The following is a 20618-nucleotide window of genomic DNA, read 5'->3' on the forward strand; positions in this document are numbered from 1 at the left end:
GGCCCTGCCCCACACACACCCTGCAGCCACAGGGGTCCCTGCCCCACAAACACCCTGCAGTCACAGGGGTCCCTGCCCCACAAACACCCTGCAGCCACGGGGGTCCCTGCCCCACAAACACCCTGCAGTCACGGGGGTCCCTGCCCCACAAACACCCTGCAGCCACGGGGGGCCCTGCCCCACAAACACCCTGCAGCCACGGGGGGCCCTGCCCCACAAACACCCTGCAGCCATGGGGGACCCTGCCCCACACACAGCCTGCAGCCATGAGCGTCCCTGCCCAGGTGGGCGCAGGCGGTGGCACCACAGTCACCCCTGGTTCTGCCCCACTGGATCCATGGACCCCCTCCACCCCCCAGAAGCCCCACCAGGGTTCCACACCTCCCCTCCCGTCCCTCGGCCGCCCCGCCAGCAGCACGAGGGGCAAAGACAACGCGTCCCAAGCACAAAACCGCTCCGAGCTCCCCAGCCCCGGCACGGGGCACTCACCGGGCACATCGTCCCCACCGGCATCCCTGGAACTCGCTGCGCTGGGGCCGTGCTCCTTGCCCAGGCACCGGGATGAGCCTTCCCCACACTTCAGCACAGCCAAGAGGCATCGCCTGGGTCACCAACTCCTCCCGAGGGAACAGCAGAGCCAGGATGGACATCGCTGTCCGTCGCTTCACCCATGGGCCGCAGGAGCTCCTCTGGGTCCCTGGGCAGCCTCTGCTCCCACCGCAGCACGTTCTGAGCTGAAAAAGAAGTTTTCAAGTAAAACAAGGGCTCACAGGGAGCTCAGAGCCACCTTACACGCCCGCTGTGGGTGCCCGGGGGAGCTTCCGGGGACCCCAGTGTGAATGCGCGCCATCGGAGGAGCCCGGTCATCTCCAACCTCGCTGTGTGGCCACGGAGCCTCCCCGGGGCTCCTGGAGGCACCAAAACCCATCACCGCAGCGACCCCGTGTTTACGGGTTCAGCACATAGGGACTCATGCGGCCTCGCTGCCCTCCAAGGGCTGCGCTTGTCCCCTGCCCTTGCTGCAGCCCCTTGGCCCCACCACCCTTCCCAGGCACTGCTGTCGCCATCCCGGCTCTCCCGGCACCCCCCTTGGCGCGGGTCACGGCATCGGCCCTGAACAAAGCCGCCTGAGCTGCCCAAGTCCCTCGGGGTTTGTCCACTTCTCCCTTTTGGGAAAGGACGGTGAGGATGGCACCGAGCAGGGCGCAAGGGCTGAACCCCAGTGCAAACCAGTTCCCCCAGCAGCAGCTCCCACACTCACCGGCCCGAGCTCGCCCTGCCCAGCACCAGGCCAGAGCAGTTTGTCCTCCTGGCTGACGCTCCATAAAGCCATGGGGAAAACCCAGCTGGCACCTGCGCCAGGAGGAGGGAGCCTGGTGGCAGCAGGAGTCATTGGCCACCCCGGAGACCACTGGGTCCCCATCTCCCGCAGGACCTGGGTGGGAGACGCGGCACACGGAGCTCTAATGGACAGTCACTGGTCCCAGTTAAACCCCGAGGTGGAAATCGGGAGCTACTAGGAACCCCCAGCCCCACAGGCCAAGCTGCAGTCGCTGCCCTGGAGAGGGGACCCCAGGGAGACGTGGCAAAGCCACCGTTTCCGCAGCATTCCTGCTGCTCCTCTGGTCATTCTGGTGTCCCTGCAGCCCATCCCACGCAAATCACTTCTCCTGGCCCCAGGAGGGCTGCAAAGCCGCGTCAGAGGGGCTGGGATGCTGGAGCCACCTCGGGTGTCCGGGGGTGTCCATTATTCCTCAGGGACGGCACTCGCTTTCCACCAAGCACAGCCCTTGCGTCCAAGGCTTTCCATTTGTTTGACTCCAGCAGGAATGCTGCCAAAGGGCGAAAGAGACCATTTCAGCTGGAGGGAATGTACAGCGATCACCCCGTCCCACTGCTTGACCCAAAGATAAAACACATTAAGGGCACTGCCAAACGCCTCTGAAATGCTGCCGGGCTCGGGGCATCAACCCCTTCTCCCGGAAGCCTGTCCCAGTGTCTGACCACCTTCCCAGTAAAGAAATGCTTTCTCTTGTCTCGTCTGAAACTCCTTGGACACAGCTTTGAGCCTTTCCCACACCTCCTGTCCCGGGAGAAGAGCTCAGCAGCCCGCTCCCCGTAGCCCCTCCTCAGGAAGCTGCAGAGAGCCAGGAGGTCTCCCCTCAGCCTCCTCCTCTCCCATCGAGACCAGCCCAGCGTGCTCAGCTGCTCCTCACAGGATGCGCTTTCCATTCCCTTCACCAGAGCCATTGCCTCCTCTGGATGCATTCCAGCACCTGAATGCCCCTCAGCCACTCCCCTCCTGGTTTATCCTGGTGCCCAGTGCTTCCCTGTCCCAGGCTGGGGATTGGTCCCATTGGCAGCTGCCCCGTGAGCCCGCCGGCCAGTTCCTCACCCAAGAAAGTTCTAGTTCAACACGTCTGACTGATCCCTGGGCCCCAGTGCCAATCCCAGAGAAACCTGGCAAAGCCACTCTGTTTCCGCAGCATTCCTGCTGCTCCTCTGGTCATTCTGGTGTCCCTGCAGCCCATCCCACGCAAGTCACTTCTCCCAGCCCCGGGAGGGCTGCAAAGCCGCGTCAGAGGGATTGGGATGCCGGCATCACCTCAAGTGTCCAGGGGCGTCCGTTATCCCTTAGGGACGGCTCTCGCCTTCCACCAAGCACAGACCTTGTGTCCAGGGCCTTCGGTTTGTTTGACTCCAGCAGGAGCGCTGCCCACGTCTCTAGGAAGACTCCACTGCCTCACCACGCCGAGGGGCATAACGAGATCTAAAATGGATTAAGAGAGTTAATGTGCATCTGTAGGACAAAGCATAAGGAACAGAATGAGTTCAGATGGGGTTCCCGATCCCGCCCCGCGCCCCGAGCAAAGCCCCCCGAGCCCCCGCTCACCGGTGCCCGAGCAGCCGGTGCCCTGAGCCGCAGGAGCGAGCAGCCCCGTGTCCGGCGCAGCGGAGCCCGCGGAGCTTCCGCAGATGGGGAACATCAGCGGCAGCCGGCGCCTCATCGGGCACCGCATCGAGGGGCTCCAGCAGAGACCTCGCGGCTGAGACCGGGGCACACGGAGGGAAGGGCTCCGAGAGGGACCGGAATAACAAACCGCTCCGGTGCCTGGGGGAGAAAAGAAAGAGGAAAATCAGGGCACCAATACAACACCTGCCGGGCAAAGGCACAGCTTTAGCCTTTAACCTTGGATTTTAACCTCACCCCTTAACGGTAACAGTGCAGATAACACCCAGGGAGAGCGGGAACACAATGGGACTGGAAACACCTGCTTAAACACGCCAGCCAATAAACTGCATTAACCAAAAGGGAACAGAAATGCCTTTAACTACCCCTGGGTCCCATCAGGAACTCCTGCCCAAGGCTGCTCCACTGCCGTGGCCCCACAGCCCCAGACGGGATCCCCCAGACCCGCTGGGATCCAGCTGCGGCTCCCGGGCCGCGGAAGGGAGAAACAAGCCCCCTCCCTCAAGGAAGTGCCCACAGCTGAAGCAGAGAGCCGGCTCCGGGCAAAGGGAAGCAGACACAGGTGGAGCCATTCTGTGCCCCCAGATCCAGGTGCCTCCTGTTCCTCACCCTGATGGCGGCAGCTCCTGCTGTCTCTGCTCCCCTCGTTAGAGAGACCCCCCACAATTCTGCAGTTGATCCGAATCCTGTCTGTGGGGCCGAGGGCCCTGGAACGTCCCATCCGTGCAGCCCGATCCAAGCCGGCCTGGCTAGGCTGGAAAGAGGGGCAATCGAGATAAAGTGTCACCTCTGGGGCCCTTGGCAAACCCAGCAGTACTTGCATTACACAAAAACACAGAATCTGACCCAAACCCCATCACCTCCACCCCAGGACCCCTCGGCACAGCTCCCAGCCCCGCTGCCCCACGGACAAAGCGCCACTGCCCCGAATGCAGGGGGCTGGCACTGTGACCCACCTGCATTCAGGGTCCCAGCCAGGTACAGACCCCGTGTCCCCACACCATCTCACCGTGTGGCACCAAACCGGCTCACCAGGACCGGGCAGCGCGGGCTCCGCAGCCGTTCCCAAGCACAGCAGAGACGGAGCGGGGCCGGACACCCCATGAAGCCCCTGGTTCTCCCCAGCAGCAGCCCTGGGGAGGAGAAGTAGGGCACAAGCCCCACTGTCCCTTTTGGGGAACATGCACAGGGGACATACACCCCCAGACCCCAACCTAAAGATCTTCCCAAACGCCTCTAGCCCCAGCCGCCCCCTCCCCAAGCTGTGACCCAAGCAGACACCCTGCACCCCCAAGCCCCCTCTACCAGCCAGAGTCTCTTCTCAGCCACCCCAGGACCCCCCTCCCCAAGCAGGGACCCCTCCACCACCAGCCAGCTACCCCCTTAGGAACCCCTCAGGCCTCCCCAGCCCCACCACGATCCCCCTCAGACCCTCTCAGCACTACCAGGACCCCCTCCAGACTCCCTCAGACCCCTTCAGCCCCACCAGGACCTCCTCAGACCCCACCCCAGGAAGCTCCCGGTTCCCCTCAGCAGCAGCCCTGGGGAGAAGTGAGGCATAAGCCCCCCTGTCCCTGTTGGGGAGTGTGCACAAGGGATGGGCACCCCCAGACCCCAAACCTGCAGACCCCAACATCCCCACCCTAAATCCAGCCAGACAGGGACACCCTCAGACTCCAAATTCCTGCCAGACCCTCACAGCCCCTTGCCCCTAAACCCAGCAACAGTCCAAATCCGGACCTGGCATCCCCAGCCCCAAAATCCCAGCCAGACCCCAACACCCCCAACAACACCCCCAAACCCCAGCCTCAACCTGGCACCTCCAGTCCCCAAATCCCAGCCAAACCCCGATATTCCCAGTCCCCAAATCCCCATCTGACCCCCAAACCCCAGCAAGCCCTGAAATCCCCAGACTCCAAACTCCAGCCAGAGTGTGATATCCCAGACTCCCAACTCACAGACCCCAGGCTCCTGGCAGACCCCAACACCCCCAAACCCTAGCCTGGACCTGGCACCCCCAGACCCAAACTCCAGCAAGACCCCAAACCCCAGCCAAAACCCCAACCCCACCCTTGGGGGCCTCCCAAGCGCCCCTTAGCTGCACACCGACCCCCCCACTCGCCTGTGCCCGCTCCTCCTAGATCGGCCAAGCCCAGGCTCCTCCAGGCGCCCCCGCACGCCCCAGACAACACTAAGACAGACTCCCCCGCCCCAGAACACGCAGGGGACCCCCCTCAATCAGAAACATCCTCCTAACAATACACAGAACCCCCCAAAATCGAACCCAGGTCGCCCCCAAGTCGCCTCTCCCCGTCTCCTTGCCTCACAGTCGCTCCCACCACCAGCTCCACCGCCCTCCAAGGCGGGGCGCAGCGCCCCCCACAGGCGGCGGCGGGAACTGCAGCGCCACCCGCATGCCCCGCCCGGCGCCTCTTTAAAGCCTCGGGCGCCGCCGCGCACCTGGCACCAACGCGGGGGCGGAGGGGGGCGGGGCTTAACGGCGTCATCCAATCAGCGGCGGCGGCGCGCGCTGTTCGCCAATCGCGAGCCAGGGCGGGAAATATAAACGGCGCGGGCGGGAAGCGCGGGTCAGTGGGGTATTTGCTATTGGTGGGGTTGTTTGGGTGCCTGCAGCTCTTCTGCCTTTTATGAGCTCTGTATTCTTGATTTTGATAGTTTGTTGTTTCGTTGTAGTATGTGGGGTAGTGTTAAATTGGGGCAAGCCTCTTGAATCCTCAACCTACGAGGGATACGGAGCTGTTGCTATGGGTTTAGAGGAGATAATGGGTATGATGTGGGGACTGGAGCTCATTTGTTGTGAGGAAGGGCTGCGAGAGCTGGGGTTTTCCATCCTAGAGAAAAGAATGCTCCAGGAATTTCTCAGTAGTTCCCAGTATTGTAAGGGGCTGCAGAAGGTTTGGGGAGGGGCTTTTGATCAGGGGGAGAGGGTGTAATAGGAGTGGAAGGGTTTTAAAGCTGAATGAGGGAAGGTTTGCATTAGATATGAGGAAGAGATCTTTCATGGTGAGGCCCTGGCCCAGGTCATCTGCAGCAGCTGTGGCTGCCCCATTCCTGGAGGGGTTCCAGGCCGGGTTGGGTGGGGCTTGGAGCTCCTGATCCAGTGGGAGGGGTCCCTGCCCACGTCAGGGGGTGGGATGGGATGGTTTTTGATGTCCCTTCCAACTTAAAACTTTCCCTGGTTCTATGAAGTAATGGTTCCTAGGAACCTCAGACTCAGCCGCAGGTGCACTGGGTTTTGGGGTCCCTTTGATGTGCAGGGTTATTTTCTCATCCTATATATTATCACTGTGCAGCATTATGAGGTGGGGACTCCTAATTTTTTGGTCTGGAGGGCTTAAATTAAGGCTTTTCCCCTCATAAGATGAGAGGAAATGGCTTCAAGTTGCACTGGGGAGGGTTAGATTAAGTATTAGCAGCTGGGCTGAGGCCAATGGCATGAGGCTCAACAAGGCCAAATGCCGGGTCCTGTACTTGGGGCACAACAACCCTGTGCAGTGCTACAGACTGGGGAAGAATGGCTGGAAAGCTGCATGGAGGAGAAGGACCTGGGGGTGCTGGTTGGCAGCGACTGAACATGAGCCAGCAGTGTGCCCAGGTGGCCAAGAAGGCCAATGGTATCTTGGCTTGGATCAGAAACGGTGTGACCAGCAGGTCCAGGGAGGGGATTCTCCCTCTGTACTCAGCACTGGTGAGACCGCACCTCGAGTGCTGTGTTCAGTTCTGGGCGCCTCACCACAAGAAGAATGTTGAGGCTCTGGAGAGTGTCCAGAGAAGAGCAACGAAGCTGCTGAGGGGCTGGAGAACGTCTGACGAGGAGCGGCTGAGAGAGCTGGGGTTGTTTAGCCTGGAGAAGAGGAGGCTGAGGGGACACCTTATTGCTCTCTACAACTGCCTGAAAGGAGGTTGTGGAGAGGAGGGAGCTGGGCTCTGCTCCCCAGTGACAGGGGACAGGACAAGAGGGAATGGTCTCAAGCTCTGCCAGGGGAGGGTCAGGCTGGACATCTGGAAAAAAATTTCATGGAAGGGGTCATTGGGCACTGGCAGAGGCTGCCCAGGGAGGGGGGGAGTCCCCTTCCCTGGAGGTGTTTAAGGAATGGGTGGATGAGGTGCTGAGGGGCATGGTTTAGGGATTGTTAGGAATGGTTGGACTTAATGATCCAGTGGGTCCTTTCCAACCTGGTGATTCTATGAATTTATGGTTAGGGTAGACTTCTTCACTGGAAGAGTGGAGAAGCCCTGGCAGATGCTGCCCAGGGTAGCAGTGGAGTCCCCATCCCTGGAGGGGTTAAAATACTACGTGGATGTGGCACTTTGGGATGTAGTTTAGCAGGCATGGTGGGGTTGGGCTGGGTGAGCTAAGAGCACTTTTCCAATATAAACACTTCTAGGGTTTTATCACTTCCCAGTTTTAGTAGGGCATGGAAAAATATAGTTTATGTGGATGTGTTCAAGCACTAGCGTTTTGTGGTTTTAGCCTTTCTTGTGGGATGGCTGAGTGTTGGGCATAATTGCTCATTGAGGGGAACAGATTTTTTGGGAAGGCTTTCTATAGCCTTTGAAATTAAGTCTTGACCTTTTTATCCTGAAGAGCAAGAGAAGAGGAAGAGCTGGGATTTGTTTGGTGGCCTGAGCAGGAGTCGGAGAGGTTAGTTTGCTTTTCTTACCCTAAACAGCTTTACTTTGTCTGTAGTACTTATTTAATGTGTTACTGTCCTTGCCATTGGAAAGTATGATGATACCCAAGATATTCCTTGCTTCTCATAGCACAACAGGGAACAGAACTTGTGGCTTGTGTTAAAGCTGCTTTAAGCAGTAGCAGCTGTCAAAAAAACATAAGAACTTAGACTATTAGAAACATATGTATTTATGTATTACAATTATACCTTCATTTTTATCTAAACAGGGTTCTTTGGAACTGCTGATAGCAGTGTATTTCCAAACTATGTATTACAATTAATGTATTACAATTATACCTTTATTTTTATCTAAACAGCGTTCTATGTATTACTATGTTCTATGCATTACTATGTATTACAATTATACCTTCATTTTTATCTAAACAGTGTTCTTTGGAACCACTGATAGCAGTGTGTTTCCAAACTATTTTTTCAGAGAATTTGTTGGATAACAATCTTTTTCTTAAATAGGTAGGGCAGGTTTAATTGCCCAGTGCAGGCTGTGCAGCACTTATAAGGTATAATGTGAAACTTAAACAAGATGGGGTGCCTTTTATGCAGAATGTCTTCTAGTTATTATGATTCCTTCCTTAGCTTATTTGGGGCTCTAACCATGGCTGGAATTAGTCCTATTGCAGTGCTGATTTTATGAGCAACTACTTTTGCTCAGTGCTGATGAGGATTAATTGGGGACTCCTGTGTTGTTCTTTGTAGATGTACTCCAAGAGGTCCAGTTCCTCCTGTGAGCTTTCTGCCCTCTGTGTGCTGTGGTATAGTATTCTGCTGTGTCTATGGTACTTTTATGTCCTGCCATTGTGTGACCTGTTTCTTATTAGTCCTGCTCACGGATGCTGTGTGTTTTCTGTTGTATCTGTCCCAGGGAATATTTTCCCAAGCAGAGACAGGGGTTCTAGGGCTGACATCTGCCACTCATTTGCCTGAGGATGATCAAATTGGCCCTGGTCACCCCCTCCCACATATCAATGCTGAGTTACACTATAGCCACAGCAGAAAGAATCAGAAATGATCCTGAAAACAGAAGTATTAAGATTTATGAGTAGAAAACAATGTGTTGTACTTGGGTGACTTGGGACCCCCTGTGTCCCTTAGCAGTGGCACCACTCACCAAAGGTAAAGAAGATAAGGAGCTGGACTAACTGATGCCCCAAATATTATCCCTCTGGAAGGGACTGTAAAAGAAGCCGGTCAAAATCGGAGCTCCCTCTCAGCTACTCTGAGACCTCCACTGACATCAACATCATAGATCCAATCCCTCTAAGCAGCAGAGTGTCTGCAAAACTTCACCTGCAGCAACTCTGTGGAAACATCTAAGAATACTTTATTACTGAACTCCGGACAGGTTGTAGAGTGTCTCACAAACACTTATAGGTTGTTAATATTGGTCTAGTCTTAGGCTTATACTCTTGACTTGTTATATTAAGGTTGTAATACTATAGATCATAAACTACATGTTTAAATGCAGTTCTGGGTCCTACTATCTCTCTCGGGGTGTGACAAAGACCTGTAGATCAAGTCCTGTATTTGATATCAAAGGAGAAAATGTGTTAAGCATGTAAAAATGCTATTACACTTGTTAGGAGCTTGTGCTTTCAGTAGGTGCCTTTCTCTACTGGTTTGGGTAAATATTGCTTTTTTAAATTTAAAATAGCATGAGGACTGCGAGTTCTTTCCTGCTGAAGACCATGGGCTGTGCAAAGGTACGTTTGGAGCTTTGACTCTTGTTCATCTTTGGCTCTCCTGTCTCTCAGCAGGAACAGCCCTGCCTTGACAGCAGGTTCAGCTGCCTGCTTCAGTTTTTAGGTTTATCTTTAGTGGCAGGTCATGTGAGAACCCTCAAAACTGCTTTTTGAGAGCTTTTTCCCCCTTTGTCTCAAAACAGAGGGGAAAAAGCTGTTTCCTTCTGAGTGTTTGGAACAGGAGCGAAGAAGCTCTGCTCTCTAAGGGAGCTATCATTTGTCTTGCATATATGCTTAAGGAGGATTTTTTTTTAGCTTTTGGACTCCTTTTTACAGATAAGAACTTCAATTTTTGTGGATAAAACTCTCTTATCAATGCTATCAATTTATTTCTGTTAGAGCAGCTGTTCTTTAAGGTTTACTTGTTTGCAGGCAGAGGTAATTGGCAATTTCCTTCCAGTAAGAGCAGTGAAAGGGACAACACTAATTCTAATGGAAGTTGTTGAAATGTCAGGTTTTTAAGAAATAAGATGCTGAAGATGATAGTGATACGGAGCCCATAGCGAATGTTTTCTGTTGAGTGTATTCTTGATCTCATGCTGGTCTGTCATCAAGTAAAAACATTCTGATTTCAAAATGCTTTTTGGATGTGTTGGAGGAACAAATTGGAGACTAGCAGACAAACACATGCAGTAAGGCTCATCTCCCTAAGTGGCTGCCTCAGGCAGAGGAGCTTAGTGTCTGAAGCTTTTGAAATACAGAAATTTCTAAGATTCCTGCAGCAAACCTGCTATTGGGAGCGATTCTATGACAGAGGAATAATCAAATTGACATCTTGACTGATAGCTTTTTTTCACTTTAAACTCTCCAGATTATGCTTTAATAGTGTTTATGTACCACTTGAAAACCACTCAGCAAGATAAATGGTATAATTTCGTCTTCCTGCTGTCTTCACTCTCTCAATGTTCTTAAGTAGTAAGGCAAGTGTTACTAATGTCTGTATTAAAGCTTTTGCTTGCCTGTGCACAGCTACGTTGCTCACTAAATGCCTCACGGAATGATCTACTGAGCAATGTGAAATCCAAGTGATTGCTGTGTGCGGTAAAATGTCATTGGTCACTGACAGTGGGAGTAGGGATTCTCAGATAGGGGTTAACACCCCTCCCCTTCTGTTAAAGGATTTTCACCAGACAGTGGCTAACTCTAGGCTTTATTCACAACTTGGAGTTGGCTCATCACCTTGGTGGGTGGCAAAGGCTCATGCAAAATCGCATGTGTATGTAGCTTTACGCAATAGGTATTTTCTTTGCAAAGTTCTTGGTGTTTTTGCATGTGCTCAGAGTTCTTCATTCTTCATCAACATTCAAGTCCGCAGATGCCCACCTTGATAATTCACCTCTGCCTTGTTTCCGTTCTCCCTCAGAAGTGATGCTTCAACAGGTCACGTTCCTCCTCCAGCCACAGAAATCTGGTCCTGATGTTCCAAGTCTGGCACTTCTTACACAATGTCATTCAGCCAGACTGGGGCTGTACGTGGGACAATTGAGCAGTATTTTTGTAGTTGTCACAAAGATTAATTTCCAACACTTGTTCTTGTTATAATCTTAACACAATACTCTATCACAATCAACTATCAATAATATCTATATGGTTATATTTATCATATCTTATTTCCTTTAACACTTCTACCTGACCAAGCCAGCAGTGATAGCTCTTCTGAAAAAGTGTTGCTGGGGCAAGAATCAGAAGTAAAAACAGAACCATGTCCTTCCCGGTGGTTTAAATAACCTGTGCATGAAGTACCTTGAAATCTGTTGTGCTCAGCACCTTTTCCCCTCAAAGTTTTTATGCACTTGGAAACATTTTTCAGACTCTCTCAGTTAATTGAGTTAATGGTACCAGGGAGAGTTGTATCTGCTGACCTAATCACAGCTTTTAAATGTGTGCACCACAGGGCTCGCAGTAGCCTACAGTAACAGAGCAAGGCATGATTTATTATCCCCTTTGGGAGTGGCAGCTGCCCACCAGGGCCAGGCCAGCTAGAACAGTGCTGGCTGCCCTCATTTTCGTGTTTTGGAGGTAGGTGAGAACAACCTGCTTGGCTTTACTGTGCAGGGCTGACTGAGGCTGTTAAATGGGATGCAGAACATCGTCAAGGCTGGTGTTGCCTGGGGATGTGCTGCTTGGTATGCGGATAAAATCCCATCCTGTTTCTCCTGTGTTTGATATGCTTTTACAGGATTAACTTGGCCCGGGTATGCCACCTGCTCAACACTTCGGAAGACCTAGGAGCAGCACATCCCTGAAGCCTGAGGAATAGGAACGAATCAAGGTGGAGGTAGAAAGATTAGGCAATACACCCTTACTGCCCAAACCTCTTTTCCTGCCACTGTTTGGATATGTAAGGGAAAAGACTCTGAATCCCTGCTGAGATGAGCTGGCAGACTGCGCTAGCTCATTAATGGGGCAGTGAACATGAGTCTGCTGGTCATGGTCAGGCGTTGTCTGACTGTAGCACTGCTGTTGTTCAACTGCCATCACCAACTTGACCAGCAGATGTCTGCGCTGATCACAAATGATGTGCAGTCCCACTAAAACCCTTCTGAAAATGGAAATGGAGCCAAGTGGCAGGAAGTGTAAAGGCAAACACACAATTGAGAAGGGCTTTCTCCCAGGTCTGGACACCCTTGAGGCAAGATTAATTAAGTGTTCCTTCTGTCTTTTGTTTCACATTCCAGGATCAAGTTTGTGTTACCTGAACTGGATGCAGAAGTGAGGAGGCCTGTGTTTGGAGAAGAGTAGACGTGTTCTTCCTGTTGATGGTGTCCTTGATCTGGGACTTGGTGGGTGGACAAATCTCATGTTGGTGTTACGATTATTTAATCATAGATGTTAATGTTTCTCTACAGGGATGGAGGGGACAAGTCGGTTAAAGACAGTCACTGTTGGATATTTGGTGAGGTTTGGAAATAAGCAGATGAACCAAAACCAAGGCTTGCTGTGATGCTTGCAGCTTTGGTCCTGACTGGCTGCAGGTCTGTGCAGCAGTCAGACTGCGTGGTTGTGATCCTTTGGTGTCGCAGCTTGCATGCAGCTCTTCCAGGTACCTTTGTGCTGTGCCCCTTAGTTTCAGTTTGGGACTTGGATTTTACCTCTACATCTTTGTTCACTAGCAATTGCATCCAAGGTTAATCCTGAAGCTTGCTAATTGGATCAGAGAATGTGGTTGGGCCCTGGCATGTTGCATCAGATCTGTAGTTTCCTTGCCTCCTACATCTTGCAAAGGAAAAATGTGTCCTTGGTAGTTTGTCTTCCAATTTGTGTCCTGCTGGTGTGATTTTTTTGGGGGGCCAGCGTCCTTCATATTGATACTTCCCACCCCTTAAATTTATATTATTTTGTTTCTTTTTAGTGGAAAAGGGTCTACTCAAATCCTTCCTGCGCTGCAAATAGAAGAACGGGGCATGAAGATGTCTCAGCACTGCTATGAGCCCTCACTGTTCTATTGGTGTCACCTGCTCTTGGTAGAGATAAGTCCTGCGTTGGCCATCCACTTGCGAAAGGTGCACAGAACTGATTATCTCTGGGTGTAACTTTATTTGCTTTTTTTTTTAGAGGGGATAAGATGCAGGGGTGCAGGTAAAAGCTGTTCTGCAGGCAGCTGAGAAGTGTTTCCCGGACTAGAAGACACAGATAACAGTGACAGTGCCCAGGTAGTCTGAGCTTTTCCTTGTCCAGTGTGTCACTTGCTTTCAAAGGCAATGTGGTCTGTGGCTGAATACACTGAGCTGCTCTTACTCTGAACGCTATGCCTGTGTTTCTTGAGCGTTGGTCTGCTTCGATAACAACTTAAACCTCTTCAGAGAGGTTGGGAGTCTGGTGGTACAGCTACAGGTTCTTCCAATAGGTCTTTGTATCATGCAGCCTTTGAGTTGGTGTTAGTCAAGTGAATCAGAACACATAAGGTCTTGTTCCTTGCAGATTAAGAATTCAATATAGTGAAGCAGAGCATCGGCGCTGGTGCTCTCTTGGACTTTAGCTTTTGGCATTACTATATCTAGTCTATCATATACAAGCGTGGAACTTGAACTTAGCAATACTTACTTTTATTAGTTCTGTGTTACTGTACATGAGAACAGATGAAATGATAAGTTGCAGGCAACCCGTTTCTCTTAGTTGTAGAACTAGCTCCAATGCTAGTGGCTATAAGCAAACTGAGAAGACAAATGAATATCAGGAAGCTGGAAACAAGCCCCACGAAGTTGTTATAATAAAATGTGATGAACTTATCCAGTGTCTCTCAAGCTTTTTTGTTTTACCTTGAAGAAAAAAAAATGCTTTGGAAATCAAGTGCTTCTAAAGCTTTTGATGAGAGGTTTATTCAGTGTCTATTTGATCTGCTGTTGGATGAATAAATCACCTTAATTTACCTGTAAGATCATAGCTTTAACTACTTCTCACACCTTGTACTGTAGATTCAATTCCAGTGTAACCTGATGTAGGTGACTCGCGCTGTTCTTAAAACCAGCATCTCTTTCTGTGCTGATGGACCACAGGTGGATACAGGCGTTACGTATCTGACAAGCAGTTTGAACTCTGCAGTGTCTACAAGGCAAACCCTTCAACAGGGCTGTCAATAGCTGCAATTGATGTTTCTGGTCTGCCTGACGCTGTCCTCTTACAGAATAAATCTCATGCAGTTTGATCTCTTTTTGGAAGTGAAAGATTAACAGTGACAGGTGTGGAATCATCTTTTTCTTTGCGCAGACAGTCCTTGCTTGACAGCGATATGATATGAGTCTCGGGTTGACGCTTGCAAAGCACTAGAAGGACTTGAGTTCTACAGGTAACAAATAATTTACTGGCAGAGCAAGGCCAGGACATCGTGGCTTGAGAGGCATTTTTAATAATCCTTTTATTGTGCAGTACACTGAGGTTGCACAACAGGCCAGAGTGCTCAAGTTAATGTATGGCTCTTTCTGAAAGGAAAGCTAAATAGTCCCTCTTGCTTAGAAAGGAGGATATTGGATGTGAAAGCCAGGGCTATTTGTGAGAGTCTATTGGGCAAACGGATCACAGCCAAGCGTAGCCCTGGACAACTCCCAGGTTCGGGATAGGAAGAAAGAGGTGAGCCAGTTCTCATGAAAAAGCAGCTTTGGTGGAACAAATACAGTTTGCGAGAGGTTCACTTGGTTCAGCTGGCCTGGATGCCTTAAGCTTTGACTTGTTCTTGCTGAGGCATGTGTAGCATGTGCTGAGTGAAGTTTCATCTGACAGCCAACAACACAAGACATGTTATTACAGTTTATTTTGGCTGAGATTAAAGCTTGCAGGCATTAACATGAAGAGTGAAAGCTTTTCTCTTGACAGCCTTGGGAAGAAGCAAACATGGTAGAGCAAGGAGAAGAGCAAAACCCATTTGCTTAGCTAACGTGTAAACTCTTTGGCCCACCTAGGAGGTACAGGAAGACCAGCGTGAGTTGTGCAGCCATGCAAAAAGAACAGACATAGACTGATTTGAGCTTGCTTGACTGAAGGCCTGGAGCTACACAGGTGTTATACTAAGATGCTCTGTCTGCTCTTTCGAATCTTCCCCTGTAGGATGTCTGGACTGGGTCAGCTTGTGACAGGAAGTGCCAGTTCCCTTGTATTTATATGAGGTGTTTGGAGGAGGAAGAAATAGGGTCAAAAATGGGGTGCGGGGAGACCACTTACCCAGAGGGTTCAAGCTTTAGGTTGGTGGTGTGTTCAGTGCTCTTTCAGACACTGTTGGGACTGGTGAAATTGGTGGGTATGTAGCTCTGAATGCCAGAGAGAACGGTTGTTAGCTGGAGTAGGCTTTCAACGTTCTCTGAATGCCTGACCTTGTATCTCATAAAATGCTGCCCTTGCCAGCTAGTGCTGGAAAGTTCTCCTTTCCTCTCTGCTTCGCACATTTCAAGTACTGCATCCATGCATACCATGGAGTCCATCTCCTGGTGTATGCTTTCATCAAATAATGATGGTGTTGGGCCCATATGTGCAGAATATCTCTGTAACAGCTGGCTACTAAGAAAATCTGTGGCTTTATGCTTTAACACTTCGCTTTGCCTGAGGGCGTAAATGCGAGATTGTAATTCATGTTCATGAACTGTGCTTGGAAGGCTTGTCTTATGCAATTGTAGCATGGTTGAATAACTGAACTTGAGTGTGCTTTTCTGAGGAAAATAAATAGGCTTTGGCTTCAGAGGCATAACTGACTATTAACTGATGGCTTCAGTAACATCGGGGAAACAAATTCTTCCTCTTTGCAACAATTGTGTCAAAATGTAGGCATCTCTATAAAAATGTAAGGCACAGTTCTCTGTTTTGCTCTACTTGTATCTAGTTAAAATTATTCTATGTTGCTTTATTCATAGCACTTAGATTGTGAATCAGCTTCCTGACTCTACTGTAAGCCTGCAATCCAAGCTTACAACTTCCAGTTAACTACCTGGTGAGGTGCACAAGGTGATTTTACAGGTAGCGTTGTTGCTTTTCTAATATGCTCTTCAGTGGTGATTGTTGCTGTCACGGCATGGAAGGCTCAGAAGTTGCTATTGCTGGTGGACATGGGTTGTTTGTTCCCTTCTGGCTGTGTTTTCTTCATTGGGCTCTTTGTGGTCCTCCTCCCGAGGGCTTATGCGAGTTTGCAGTGTCCAAGTCTCAGCATCTTGCAGGTCTCTAACTGTACCCTAGCTTCTCTTTCCAGTTGAACACACCTGAGCTCAAAAAACCACAGCCCTTTGAGTCTACAAGCATGATCTGGTGTTTGTCACTGCCTCTTTGCCTGTGGACACTTCTTTGCGAAGGGAGAACCAAATACGGACTAATTTGATGGTTTGCACAGAAAGGCTTCACCAAGTTGCTTGCGTGCCTTGCTTCTGAGAGCTGGTCAGTGAATGCTCTAGTCAGAAATGAAACAGCTGATCTTTTGGTGGCCAAAAGGTGTTGTCTGTTTGATTTGAAGCATTTACCCTTCATTCTCCTCTCCAGCAGAGCTGTAAATGTAGCTGTGCAGTGAGGTCATTCTGCCCTTTCTGGAAGGATTACCATGGGGCTATTTGCTTCTCCCTTCTTGCCTAAACTCACATTGAGCCTTGCTCACATGATGAATATTGAAAATATTAGCAAGTAAGCTTTTTTTTAAACCCTCAAACATACAAATCTGGTTGCAAATGACAAGTTTCATGGAAGTAACTCCTGTTTATGTTGGTTGTGGGTATTCTTTCTGCAATTCAGACCCAATTTGTTAAACATTTAATGGTTTAGATTTTTTTTTTTCCTGTGGATGGTGGTTACAGTTAATGCAGAAACCTAGCTTTGAGAGAACAATTTTTCAAGATGAAAATACAGAAATGACCTTGGCAGGAAGGGACCTGACAAAGTAAAAGTAAAGCACATCTAAGCACAAACCAAAAGAACAATTGCTGCTGGACCTTGATGTCCTCCTCTTTTGAGAAGTTTTGTAATGAATGACAACAGATGGCTGCGGATGAAAGGCACGTACATACACTGCCTAAAGAAGAGAATGTGTGGAGAGCAGCAGACAGGAAAAGTTTAAGCCTGCCCTTTGATTCCAGCTCCTCCTGGTGTCTGTGCTGCTGCTTGAAGTACACAGGAAACTGTTGTTAGGCCTTTGTTCCTTTTGTACTTGAACCTACTTGTTCCTTTGTTAACCTGTCATTTAGCTTCAAAGAGACACAGTTGACATGAAATTCCATCTCCACTTGCTACTGCAGTGATGGAAGTGACAAGCAGCTGAAGCAGTTTACTGTTGTTTACAGCCTTACCTCAGTTTTTAACTCGAATAATCACATGTGCATTTTCTTTGTCATTGCTTAAGATTTTTCTAACTATGCAAATAAGTTTTTCTGTGTTTTGCATGTATTCGGAGGCTCTCTCCTAGGAAATGTTTCCCCGTTGTACAGCCTTGTTTAAAAGCTCCCTTGCCGGAGTAACTGTAGTGAAAGACAGTGATGAAAATGGAGGGGTTGCTGTGTAGTGTTTGTTCTCCAGAGGGTGGTCCAGTGCTCTCTGCTCAGTGTTCAGCCTGGCTGGCAGCCGGAGGGGCATGTGGGCTTTAGACTTGGTAAAAGGTTAAGTAGAGGACCTTTGTGGATGGGACTGGTGCAAGGAGTGCTGGTGATTCAGCACCTTGGGGATTAATTTAAGCTTCAGTGCTCTATATTTGAGTGAGAGGTGGAGGATCCCACTCTTGCTTTTGATGAACTGAATGAATTCATGACATGAATTATGGACTTGGCTAGCTCAGATGCAAGGGTTCTTTCCTGGCAGCGAAGACGGGAAAACACTGTCCCCAGCCTCCAAAACCTGATATGATTTTACTCTTCCAAGCATCAGGTGCTATTTTTATAGCTCCATGTTCAACTCATCTAATTGCCTACTGCGAATGTCTTTGTTGCAGCTCAATAAAGTCAATGTTGGTGTTCGCATGTGACTTTTGTCTGTAATAAAACTATTTGCTTCCCCACTCTGTCAATTACTCTAACCTGTTGCCCTGCACACAGTTCACAATTTAGTTTGCTTTGGTCCAAAGAAAATGGGATTTAACGGCAACCTTCCTGGTTATCGTACCCATGCAGAGGTCTCAATAAGATTTCCATTACAATCACAAGCACTTTTCTGTAACCTCCGTTGTATTTAATTAGGTGATTAGAAGCTAGTGCTCTTTTACTTCTTCTGAAGGGCTAGTTAACTTGGGTGTAAGGATAGCTTTTGAACTGAGTAACTGCTCATATAGCAGGTTACGGTGCACCCTCAGAAGATAGTTTCACTTGATGAGCAAACAGCTTGATCCACAAGGCTGGAGCTGGACCTAGAGCTTCTCTCCTCTTTCTTTCTCAACTTGCATGCATCACAACTTGAGTTTTCAGTTTCTCTACCTTCTTCCCTTTACTGTCTACAGTTGAGAGCTGAAAAAAAGCTTTTGAAGTGTCTAAAGTCAGTGGAACAGCACAGCTTATTCCAAGCCACTGCCGGGGGGAAATTTAAAGGCATCAGAAAGAGCAGCTATAAATGAAATGCCACAGAGCAAAGAGGTCAGAGCTGCCCTGTTCTTTGCATTTTGATGGAGGCTGCTCATTTACTGGTGAAGGATTTGGTAGCAACTGGTTGTGTGTTATAGCTTGCCTACCTGCATCGCTTCTGGCCAGAGGACAACTCGGGGTGGAAAGCTTTTGACAGCAAACTGACTTTAGAACTTCCATGTGCATTTTACATGAGATAAAACTTTAGGAGCTGAACTTAAGTAATGTTATGTGGAGTTATCTGCCCAACTCAGTAAGAATCAGGCTTTGTTCTCACTATCAGTAGTACGTGTTTGGATAACAGCAGGAATTTTCTTCGTCTTTGTGTTCACTCTGTATGTCTCTGCTTCAATAGAGTTCCATGTATCTGTACCAGTCTATAATAAGCATTACCTACTGGAGAAACATAGGAATTTTAGTTAATGGTTTGCCTGCTTCTTCAGTTCTGCAGACCCCTTTTGGCTCGAGGCATGGACTGCGTTGTGCCGGTCTCACAGGATGATTCATTATTTTTGGTTTCTCGGTGGGTCTTCAAGTCAAATTTGGCAACACCGGCCATTAGTCATGAGATGATGAAGGATCTTACTGAAATTAGGGGTAGCATCTCACTACTTCTCTTCCTACTGGTGATAATTATGTTCTGTGATACCTTCTGGATTCAAGTCAAGAGCTTATGGCTTGTGCACATCTTTGCTGGCTCATAAGATCCTCTCTTTTCCTATTTTGTTAGACTTGGGACTTCCAGCATCTCCCCGAAATGCTCCTTGCTAACAGGCGTACCCACAGGTTGTTCACAGAACCTACCCTGCTGGATCTCCAGCCAAAATTTCTGAGGGGCAGACTCTGCCCAGATGGGCATAACTGCCTTCTCGTTAGTTCTGCAAAGAGGTGTGGGCTGCTAATTGTTTGTGAAAGAGAATCTGAGGGTTTGAGGGTTCAGGGCAGCAAGAAGTCAGGTTCTCTCTGCATATGGTCAGATCTTATAAAGATAACAACTAAGGCAAGAGTAGTTCACAGCCTCAAAGGTGGGCTTGATGCAAGCACTGGTCAGGGGCAAACAGATGGTTTAAGGTTGGGAGAGCAGCAGGACAGAATAACTTTATTTATTGGACCACTGAAGACTCGCTGGAGGAGAATGAGTGATGGTTTTGGATGAAGTGATTGCCTTGTGCTTATTTCAATGTGATTTTACAGGTTACTGGGGTCCCGTTAAAACTCAAACTGGCCTTGTATTTGGCAGCAGTGCTCAGGAACGCAAGGTCTTAGGAGTTGTATTTATCTCTGTGTTTCCATGACACCAGAAATACGACAACATTTGATGCCAGAACTGCACCGTACCAGGTTGTGTTTCCTTTGAAGATGGAGGTCTCTGGGCTGTTGTCAAGATCGCTGTGCGTTTTTTGATGAGCAATCATCAAATGTGGAGCTCTTTACTCCAGGGGCTGGCTGGAATACTTGCCTTATCCTAACTCAGTTTGTATCTGTGCAAAATTAAATTTGGGTTGGAGAGATGTTGTTTAGGAATGAAGGACAGAGCAAATCTGCCCCATGACTTTGTAACTCCTCTGAGAGAAGAAGAGTCAGTGCTGGTCATATTAAGCAACCAGCTTGTAAATCTGCGGTGTTCACTCACCGGATTATGGCTGGTGTTAAATTTAGCAGTGGCATTCCTGTTTCGTTCTCGCAGAGCGGGCACTGGGTATGTCTGTAACTGCCGCAGTTTTTGGGCTGTGTGCGATTAAGGTGAGAGCTGTTTGAAGGAGTCTCTGGCTGCGATTATTTCTGTTACGTGTGTGGATCTGAGAGCACTAGTGCTACGGTTCGTCCAGGCTGAGTTTTCTGGTGTTAGCTATGGACTTGTGTTTTATCAGACATGCTTTGATCAATTACTTTCTCACCGCATGAGGCTGTGGGTATGTGAACGTTTTGGATGTGCAACTGCGTTGCAGTGACACATGGGAGGGACTGACAGTCCCAGTGAGTGTCAGAAGTTATACAGCTTAGTTTTCACTTAATTTTGAGTTTTCCTGGTGAAGCTTCTTTCCTGACAGGGTCACAATCACAGGGAAATGAGAAGAGCCGTCATCGCTCCATGTGCTCTGGGCTAGGGAAGCAGGCTGCAATAAGCACAGCTATTGTCCAGCTCTCCAGAGCAGGCACTTCCTTGATGAATGACTTGATAGGG

General features: G+C 49.5%; 1 long non-coding RNA gene across 1 annotated transcript; it reads right to left on the bottom strand.

Moving 5' to 3' along the window:
* Window positions 1-1412: 1412 nt before the first annotated feature.
* Window positions 1413-3168, bottom strand: LOC128852106 (uncharacterized). Its single transcript, XR_008449733.1, has 3 exons — window positions 2894-3168; window positions 2606-2770; window positions 1413-1832 (listed from the first exon to the last, which is right to left on the bottom strand). It is a non-coding gene; the product is annotated as an uncharacterized LOC128852106 (long non-coding RNA).
* Between the last annotated feature and the right edge of the window lie 17450 nt (window positions 3169-20618).

Source organism: Cuculus canorus, chromosome 4, assembly GCF_017976375.1.
Source record: "Cuculus canorus isolate bCucCan1 chromosome 4, bCucCan1.pri, whole genome shotgun sequence".
NCBI lineage: Eukaryota > Metazoa > Chordata > Aves > Cuculiformes > Cuculidae > Cuculus > Cuculus canorus.